The 10,958-nt window shown below is 40.2% G+C and overlaps 1 protein-coding gene across 1 annotated transcript in view; it reads right to left on the reverse strand.

The window, feature by feature from the left end:
• Window positions 1–4,512, reverse strand: part of GRAP2 (GRB2 related adaptor protein 2) — a 60,677-nt gene extending 56,165 nt beyond the window's left edge. Inside the window, exon 1 of the mRNA XM_057740409.1 lies at window positions 4,374–4,512. The gene's annotated coding sequence lies outside the window, so the exon portion shown is untranslated. The remainder of the gene's footprint in view (window positions 1–4,373) is intronic.
• Window positions 4,513–10,958: the final 6,446 nt, after the last annotated feature.

The following is a 10,958-nucleotide window of genomic DNA, read 5'->3' on the forward strand; positions in this document are numbered from 1 at the left end:
AGAAGGGTCATATTAGCCCTTGTTTCGTTGTGCTGTTAGGAGAAGCAAATGAGTTAACACCTGTAAAGTGCTCGGCAGATAATAATAACAGACACTTTTAGAAAATTTATGTGTATAACAGAGAAAGACAAATATCATATGGGGACTCTAATTTTAAAAAAATGATGCAAATGGACTTATTTACAAAACAGGAACAAACTCACGGATTTCAAAAACAAATTTATGGTTACCAAAGGGGAAACATGGGGGTGGGGGAGGAATAAATTAGGAGCTTGGGATTAACATACACACTGCCATATATAAAATAGATAACCAACAAGGACCTAATATATAGCACAGAGAACTCTACTCAGTATTCTGTAATAACCTATATGGGAAAAGAATTTGAAAAAGAATGAATATATGTATATGTATAACTGAACAACTTTGCTGTACAACTGAAACTAACACAACATTGTAAATCAACTATACTCCAATAAAATAAAACAAAAACAAAAAACAAAAAAACCTTTATGTGTATAAATTATTTAATCTTCAAAACAATATGATGAGGTAGGTACCAGTATCACTCTCATTTTATAGCTTAAGAAACTAAGGCACAGAAAGACTAAGCAACTTGTTCCAATTGGCCTAGTTAGTAATGGAAGGATTGGCCTCAAACCTAGACCGTCTGACTCCACAGTAACAGTAAATGTTACTTATCACCATCACCATCACCATCATCACCATCACCACCACCATCACCATCACCATCACCATCACCATCACCATCACCATCACCACCACCATCACCACCATCACCATCACCATCATCATCATCACTATTATCACCATCATCACCACCATCATCATCACCATCACCATCATCATCACCATCACCATCATCACCATCATCACCATCACCACCATCACCATCACCATCATCATCATCACTATTATCACCATCATCACCACCATCATCATCACCATCATCATCACCATCACCATCATCATCCTTGTTGTTATTACCTGAACTTAAGTTCTCAATAATTATCTGCTGTTGCTGCTGCTATGATGAATGTGTATGTCTAATCCTTCTTCAAAGTGTACTAAAAATGTATATGACCCCCAGCACAATAGTCGATTTAGGCAAGGAGTAACACCTAAAGCCAGTGAGTGAGGTCTGTTGGGAAATAGGATATTACCACAATGCCTAAGTGTCATCCTGTCAGACCACTTGTTAATTACAAAGGGACTGCTGGAGTGAGAACACCACCTTGAGCCACAATCAAACTGAGTGTCACGAATAGAGGGACAATCTGGCACTAAGTGTCTCCTGATGAGATGCAATATGGAGCATCCTGTAAAATACGTCCAAGTGGAATCTAATCAGTGCTTTAGTCCTAACTTGGAGTTTACAGGGAAATACATGGCTAGAGGAACTAATTAAATGACACCATGAGACAATGACAAATCCAGAAAGTGGGACATTTTATAAGATAATGCCTAACTTTTTCAAAAAAATCCAATGTTGAATAAAAAGATACAAAACCCTAATGCAAAAATGTATTTTTCTTTTTAAAAATTAGATCCTAGTTTTTTAAAGGTATGGAAGACATTTAGGGGACAAATGGCTAAGGTTAGATATGGTCTAGATATTAGATATTAACGTATTACTGTTCATCTTCTTAGGTATAATGATGGTATGTAGAAGAATGTTCTTATTCTTATATGTGTAATGAATTATTTAGGGTGAAGTGTCATTTTGTCTGTAACTTACAAGTAGTTCAGAGAGAAATGCATATAGATGAAACAAAAATACCGAAAAGTTAGCAATTGTTGAACCTAGGCGTTGAGTATAGAGGTAGTCACTGTACAAATATTTCAACTTTTCTTTATGTTTGGACATTTTCTTCACTCTCTTCATAAGGTGTATGCCTTATATCTTCTTTGGAGGGCATGTAAGACTTTAATCTTCACATACTTAGTTTCTTTTAATTCTCCAAAATGTTTGCTGTGAATGAATATATCTAAAAAAACCTGTTTAAAAAAATTATTTACTGAATTCCTATTGGCTCAAGCTTATTGAACCTAATATAATATTAACATTGTTGAAGAGAAATCAGTGCCTAGCACAAGGCCTGACACATAGTAAATGCACAATAAGTGTTAATAAATGTTCATTTGTTAAATGAGGCTATATTTCCCTAAGAATTGTAAAGAAGCCAAAAAAAAAAAAAAAAAAAAAAAAGAAAGAAAGAAAAGAAAAAGGAAAAACAAAAGAAAAAAAAAAGAGAGAGAGAGACACACACACACAGGAGGCTGTGTTGTTCCTTTATAGATCAAGATATGCTGGGCAAGTACTTGAGATGGACAAATAGGGGCCAGTCAACCCCATTCTTTGATTCAAATAACTAAGGTCATAAAGGTTCTTGACCAAGTGTTGAGTTTGTTTCGCGAGGGCACAAAAATGAAGCCTCTGTCTCTAGGCCTAATCCAGCAGCAACTGTTACTCGTTTAAGAAATCCCAATGGAATCACACTTAATGACACATTTTTGAACAACTAGACTTTTCTTGAGCCAGGAAAAGAAGCAAGTTCTGCTTGAGTTCAGGCATAAGCCCTACAAGTCACAAGCACCCACAGGTGTTATTCTCTGAGAATCAATAAATGTGTGGGAACTGGGCTCATTTTCAGCTCCTCCAGAAGGCAAGGGCTTTGAAAGAGACAGCTTCAGGCAGTAAGTGAGATATATTTTGTACAAGAGGTGGGAAGAAAATGATCAAGATTCAAAGAAATAATTAATACTGATATTACCCTGTATTTTCACAGTGCCTTTTTCCAAAGCCACTTCATATCTATGCAAACTCATTTATTTTTACAATATTCCTATGAGGTAGACATAGAACAACTGAAATTAAAAAAAAAAAAGATAAGGGATTTTCATCAGGGCCTAAGATATGGAAGATATTCAAAAGAATATTATATTAGCAACAGAGATACTTCTTCATTTTGAACAAATTGATCACCTCCTTCCCCTCTGCTTCAGTAAAGTCATTTTAAAAAGATGAAATCTATTGCAATTTAGGGAGAATAAGATTACAGTTTACTACATGGGAGACACTCCAAGTTCATCTAAAAAGATAGTTTTATTCATTGATATAGGGCTGTCTCCCTTTACCAAAAAGCACCCCCAAAATTCTCCAAAAGGGTGCAAATCAGAATTTTTTAAAACTTGAAATTTAAATGCACTCAGGTGGTTCTCAGTTTACACAGTGCTCTTTATTTAATAATGGATCCTTTTGTAAAGAGGATCACTTTTAAATTATTTTATAAATGTGAAGTTTTATAAACAATACTGGGTTGTTAAAGCGGAGTACACTTATACTAAATGTTCTTTCTGAAACCAAAAATAAGAAAAAAGAGAAAAAAGAAAAGAGCACTCACTAAAGAACTAATAAATCGATGATAAATGTAGTTGTAGAGGGTGAAAGATTTTTCAACCTGAGTTTCCCACCCAGATGACAGGACATGAGCACATGTGATATTTTCTATTGGACTTTTAGATCCGAAACATTTTCCCTCCTCTTAATTCATCTGGGGATGTATATTTTCAGTAATGCGCAGATGAAGTAACATATACTTTATTAACAAGACCTAATTCCAGGTAAGTAAAAACGATATTTTTAAGTTGGCGCAACTTAAAAATTGAATACACCCAACTTTGGTGCGTGTATTCAGTCTCAGGTTCGGGGACAGGTGGGGCAGAGAGTGTCAAAGAGTAGTGTTCAGACTCAATGCCTGAACTGGAGACAGTCTCAGGAACACAGTGTTAACTGTTAATAAAGAGACAAAGACAATACCCTCTCAAAACCTATTTCAACGTAGTTTTCATTTAGTAAAGGAACCCAAACTGGTGTTCTTTGTAAAGACAACATAAATACTAACAGAAGTAGACATGCAAGCCCCAGGGGGAATCCTGACCGCTCAGTACTAGGGTTCATTCATTGCTGCTCCGTCCTTCACTTCCCACCCTGACCCCAATAGGGAATAAATGCTGACACTGGTGAAGTGGAATTTCACCTTTGTAATTTCAGGGTCCAAAGCCTTTCCCTGAGATGGCTCAGAAGCCAGTTAGTAGAGTCTTTTTGTGTAACAGGCTGGGTAAGGAACAAATCTTCTCCTAGCTCATTTGCTAGAAGTCGAATACTATCACCACAAACACTGTTACAGAAAGATTTAGAGACCTTAGCTGATGAACCAAAAATTAAAACCAATATTTACAGAGCCCATGGGATTCATTTTAATTAGATTGACTCTTAGAGAACATTCTGCAAATAATAAAACTATCCAAGATCTCTCGAGTGTGTAGACTGATGCTGTATCATGACATACCTTTCAGAAGAGAAGAGGTTGAGGCTATGCTTTTGACACCGGGTTGTTAGAATCCTCTCTTGCAACAAGGAAGATGAATTCCAGCATCAAAACGACTGCATTTCAGGGTACAGATCCACGTTGTGCTGTCTTCTAAGTGCCACACTAACCAGGGCACAGGCTCGCAGATCAATTAACGGTGCCTCCTCCTCCCTGACTTCTTACCCCCTCCTCCAAGCTACCCCCAGTCAGCCCAGCAGTCTGTATGCAAACCACACAGGAACTAGCAGATACAGGGCTTCAGAGAGTTGGGTGTGAGCCTTAGATTATGTGGTTTTGTTTTCTTGCTGCCAGAGTTGAACTAAAATGCAGGAGGTTCACTGAAACACTTTTGCTTCTTTATGCTTGGTTTCAGTTTTGACAAGTTGGCCCCGAACAATTATGTTCACATAAGAAAATTTCTAATCCTAGAGATGGTCCATCAGCAAGCTGCTGCTGGTCTTAAGGAAAACGCATCTTCTCTGAGTCTATCCAAGCATCCACAGAGGCATTAGGACTTCTTAGGGGAACTCAGTTAATACCATCCGGATCACTCACAATGTTAAAATCCCAGAAGAAAATGATTTCTTAGTTTACTCAGCCCATAATATGACCCTTAGCCCATAATATTACCCTTAACAAAAGAAAGAAGGAAAGCTCTAAGCCAGGATGAGTTCTAACCCCAGCTTTGCCATAGTCAGGTGTGAGCTGGGGCTCATTACTTAGATTTGGGGGATTTCATTTTCTTCTGAGTAGGTTGGACTAAACTATTTCTGGGATTAAAAGATTTTTCACTGACCTAACGTTTTTGTCACCTTCAACTTCCTTAGTTCTTACCTTCAAATTTATAGCTAGCTCTCCTCTTTAAGTTCCTTCCTCCCATACCAAGTGTAACTTGTGAAGGCCTCTTCCTCTGCCTTTGCTCTTGCCAGAAAACGGATTGCCAACGTTGCACCTTTTGCACAAAATTAGAGACATTGCTACTTACTAAGTGGCACCGTTCAGATTTGGGGGACCAGACCGAAGATAAAGAGGAAAATATTGACCGACAAGATGTTCCCAGCATTAATCTCTTGCAGGCTAAGAAGGAGGGTATCACTTAAGACAACTTGGGAGTCTCAAATTTAAACTTATTCTACGTTGTGAAATGGTGTCCTTTTCTATCTCTTTGCCTCTTTATAGCTAAACCTTGCTCAAGATTTACTTTTTTGGGGGGAAATTTCTCCTTGGTTATGATCGCTCGACATTTTTATTGAAATAGAGAAGGAGAACCTGGTGTGGAGTCATTAGAATACTTGGTCATAGTAGGTGTTCGGTAATTGATTGGTTAGATGACTTAAAGGAAGTAATTTGCTCCTCTTAAGTCTGTAATAAAGAACTTTTTATTAAAGCAAGTTCGTCAAATGTTCTCAAATCCAAGTTGCATCTGAATAAGGTCTCCACTACTTCCACATGTTATAAAGATAGAATTTTCAAAATAGCAACGATCTTAAAACAATAACATCTCCATGTTGGCCTCAGTGTTCTTCATCTCCAGGGTCTAAGGGCCTTCTTGGTGGGATCACCATTGCGCTGGACTTCCCCATCGCTGGTTTGCAAACGCTGAAATCCTCTGGCCACAGTCCCTATCCTGAGCCAGCGGTTTTGAAGTGGGAAAGAAGGGGACTGTTGACTAGCGCTGTACAGGAAGTGCCATGGTGTTCTCAGCACGAGCCCAACGAGGAAGCTGCTCTTCCACAGGGCACTGCCCCCAGGGAGCAGAACACAGCCCCTTCCCGTCCAAGTATGGGACAGAGGGCAGAACAGGAAAATCTCACAGGGAAGTTATTTTGGTAGTAAGTAATGAGCGGCAGACATGTTACAGAGCATTCTGGGCGGGAAGCAAGGCCCCTTTAGTGGTTACTTTCATAGCAGCTCTGTAATTGAACCGGTGCAAAGGCAGAACCTCTCTCTGATGACCTAGATGGGTGGGATGGGGCAGGGGCATGGAGGGAGGTCCAAGAGGGAGGGGATACACGTATGCATATAGCTGGTTCACTTCACTGTACAGCAGGAATTAACACGGCATTGTAAAGCAAGTATACTCCAATTTAAAAAATATTAAAACAAAACAAAACAAAAAACCCCTCAAGTGAGAATGCCAGCAACTCAGCCCTCACCATCACAGGATGCTCAGATACATAGCAGCAAAATCGGTAGGATTAAGGAATATGTGAAATCTAGACTTCTCCACCATGGAGAAATTCTCATTTAAAACCATACTTGTTTAAAATTTTTCAGCAATTCCTTTTGAGGGTTTGTTGTTAATATCAGAACTTCTTATATATAATTATGTTTCATTTAACTTCACGGTAAAATGTGTACTTCTCATCCAATACTATGGGTTCAGACATTTTTTTATTCTTTCAGTAAATAATGTTTGTACACCTACTCCTTGTCAGCCCTGCTCCAGATGCTGGGAATGTATCAGTGAACAAAACATAGTCCCTGGCCTCCTGGATCTTACATTCTGGTAGAGGAAGAAGTAACACATTCATCATATAATTGTACTGCCACGGAGAATTATAGAATGGGTCAACAGTCGTAGACAGTGTGGCTGAGCTGGGGGTTGTTCTTTTATTAGGAGATCAAAGGACATTTGAGCAAAGTCCAAAACAAAGTGAGGGATCCGGCCTGATGGCTCTTTGGGGAAATAGCTTTTGCAGGTATTGGGACTCACAGGAGCAAAGCCTGAGGATGGGAGCAAGCTTGATGCAACGAGTGAGGTGGAGAGGAGTCGAGTTGGAGGTCAGAGAGGGGGCAGGGGCCAGAACATGCAGGGCCTCACTGGCCATGGCAACATCTTCGGATTTTATTCTTGAGTGAGATGGGAGCCAATGGAAGATTTTGAACTGGGGAGTAATATGATCTGACTTGTGTTTTAAGTTTTCCAATGCTCACTCTGATCACTGTGTTGAGATTAGATTGTAAGAAAGCAAGAGAAAAAGCAGGGAGAGCAGGTGGGAGGCTACTGCAACGATCCTGGCAAGAGATGAAGGCGACCTAAGACAGATGGTAGGAAATGATTGACTTCTGAATATACAGGGTGACCATAAAGTCTGGAGCCATTGATATTATTATTTTGTCATGTGTTAAAATGTGGCATTGAGGGACTTCCCTGGTAGTGCAGTGGTTAAGAATCTGCCTGCCAATGCAGGGGACATGGGTTCCATCCCTGGTCCTGGAAGTTCCCACATGCTGCAGAGCAACTAAGCCCGGGCGCCACAACTACTGATCCCACATACCTAGAGCCCATGCTCCGCAACAAGAGAAGCCACCACAAGGAGAAGCCCATGCACCGCAACGAAGAGTAGCCCCCGCTCTCCACAACTACAGAAAGCTCACTTGCAGCAACAAAGACCCAATGCAGCCAAAAATAAATAAATAAATAAATAAAAAACAAATAAATATACAAGAATTTAAAAAAGAAGAATGTGGCACTAATAAACCATTTATTACCTACGGAGCACTCAGTCCAGACTTGGTAGCCAACCTGTGGCTCAGGTGTGCTCATGGACATGATGTACAGTGTGAGAGACAGAGAGAGATGTCAGTGGTGACCCCAAGCTTCATGGCCTGAGAAACTATAAGCAAGGATGTGTCATTCCCTGAGACAGGAGAGACTGTGGCGGAGCAGGTCTGGAAGACCAGATCAGGAGTTGGCTTTCAGATGTATTAAATTTGAGATGTCTATGAGACATGCCAGTGGGGGTGACAAGGGAGTTAGACATATGAGTCTGGAGGGTGAGAGAGGTTAGGGCTGATGGTGAAACCTTGACAGCTGTTGAGAGAGAGAAGGGTGTTGAAATCTATGAGACTGGATAAAACCACCCTGGAAATGAACTCAGGCAGAGAACTGACCCCTCGAAAGTCGAGAGGTCAGAAAAATAAGAGAAAACCAGCTAAGGAGATGAGAAGGAGAAGTGATGTCCTGGAAACCAAGCGAAGAAAGCTTTGCTCATGTTTATAAAATTCTGAATTCAGGAAGAAAAAAAAACCCACACCAAGTTATTGTGGTAGAACGATGTCTGTATTTGGTGGATGCTACAGTGTTGCAGCTAAATGATGGTGCCCCCAAATGGAGGAAAGCAGACAAGAAGAATCTCTTTACACAATGTCTCTTTAGCAGAGTTAATTCCATAGGTTGGTAGCATGTGAACCTTCTGCCTGCTTGACCCACTCAATCACTGCTCCTGGCCTCTCCACCTGCACTAGGACCACTGTCTTAGAGTTTGCTCTGTTCTCTTTTTTGCATCTGCCCCTTCAATCACCTCCTATGTGCTGACTGCTCTCAAGTCTGTGAGCCCAGCCCAGAATACTTTCCTTTGTTCCAGTTCTTTCTACTCAAGTGTCTCCTGGGCATCTTCACCTGGTTGCCCCCAGACATCTCACATTCAAAATGTCTAAAATAGAATTCATCACCTTTCCTGCCAAATCGGCTCCTCAGTCCAGGTTCCTATCTTGGTAAACTAGCAACCATTCACATGGTCACCCAAAAAAGAAACTTGAGAGTTACTGTAGACCCCTCCTTCTCCTTCACCCCCACATATATTTGGAGCCAAGTCCAGTAACTTCTATGCTTTAACATCTTATGCAAAAGTCTGGGTGGAAGAGAGGAAGGAGCAGAGTGGAGTATGGAGTCACACCTGTGACTTCTGCTTTGGTTACGGTCTTTATCACTTACTGCCAGAACTATTATAAAGTCCTGTTCTATTTCCAATCCCTCTGTTCCTGCTTCCAATCTATTTTTCTGAACATACCAGGAGATTTGTTCTAAAAAGAGAAAATGAATGAGTTTAAAAAGAAAAAATTGGGGTCTTTGACCTTTTCAAAATACAAGTAGACTTGTGACTAAGAAGGTCCATGAAGCTCAACATTAAGGACAAAAGATTGGTTCTCAGTATAGGGGAAAGAGCATATAAGTGCATGGAGGAGATTTGGGTTCAAGTTCCAGTTAAAATCCTTGCTAGTTGAATATTTCTGGGCAATTCACATAACCTAGTTTTTCCTGCAAACTCAGCTCAGGATCACCTCCTCCGGGAAGGCTTCCCTAACTATGTGGTTTAGACAAATTCCTTTTTCACGCCCATAACAATCTAAGCTTGCCTTCATTATGCTAATTCATCACATTTACTGATTTATTCCTGTTTATTAGACTATTAGATTATTACTTCTTGTATTCCCATGGCTCAGCATAGTGCCTCGCTCTAATGTAGAATGAATGCATGTTCCTCAAACTTCACATTCCTATCTGTAAAATGGGATAATAACACCTACATTTCAGACTTCTTTGGAAATTTACGTAAGATATACATATAAAAATCTTCATAAACTATAACTCAGTGTAAAAATACTTTTGGTTTATTCCTCTCTACTTTATAAAGTCCAACACCTTACCATGGCATTCAAGGCCCTGAACCACCCATTTCCAGGCCATCTTTTCAATTTCCCTCTGGCATCTAGCCCCACTACTCTATATTACAGGCAGCTAATTTGGTTATAATGCACCAGCTTCTTTCATATTTCCTATCACTTTTTTGAAATTTAATTTAATTTTTCAATTAATTAATTAATTGGCTGCATTGGGTCTTTGTTGCTGCACGTGGGCTTTCTCTAGTTGAGGCGAGCAGGGGCTACTCTTCATTGTGGTACGCAGGGTCTTCATTGCAGTGGCTTCTCTTGTTGTGAAGCATGGGCGCTACGTGCATGGGCTTCAGTAGTTGTGGCACATGGGCTCAATAGTTGTGGCTCATGGGCTCTAGAGTGCAGGCTCAACAGTTGTAGCTCTGTGGCATGTGGGACCTTCCTGGAGCAGGGATCAAACCCATGTCCCCTACATTGGCAGTCAGATTCTTAACCACTGCACCACCTAGGAAGTCCCTCTCCTATCATTTTATATTATACTTACCTATCTATATGTCACTATCAATAATGTAGGCTGTTACTATGATAATTATGATTGAAGCAGTAGGAACTAAAAACAAAGGTAACTTTCATTTACTAAGCATTTTCTTATTCTCTAAATCTGTTTCCTTCTATTCCAGTCAGTATTCCACTCAGCCACCAAGGTTCTTTAAAACATGGGTTTGATTACATTTTCAGTGCCTACTGGATAAAATCACCTGGTAGTACAGACAAGGTTCTTCATGATCTGACTTTCCCTTGCCACTTCATCTCCCTGTGTTGTTTCACTAATAGTCTTTGCAACAGCCACGGCAACTACAGTGCTTGCAGTTTTACCAAGATAATAGGCTCTCTCAGCTTTTAAGCCTTTACACCTGATGTGTCCTTTGCCTCTAATGGCTTCCTCTGCTTTGTCTATCCGTGAACTCCTGTCATCCTTCAAGATTCAATTCAGATGTAAACTCTTCTCTGAAACCTGCCCTCGGATGTTCCTTGGTAGAATTAGATGCTCTCTCCTCTCATTATGCTATACATATCTGGTCTTCTGTGATGGTGCCTGTCACCTCCACTAGCCTGTAAACTCATCCAACATTGGACTCTGTCCTATCTGGGTCCTTGCTGCTT

Source organism: Hippopotamus amphibius, chromosome 7, assembly GCF_030028045.1.
Source record: "Hippopotamus amphibius kiboko isolate mHipAmp2 chromosome 7, mHipAmp2.hap2, whole genome shotgun sequence".
Taxonomy (NCBI): domain Eukaryota; kingdom Metazoa; phylum Chordata; class Mammalia; order Artiodactyla; family Hippopotamidae; genus Hippopotamus; species Hippopotamus amphibius.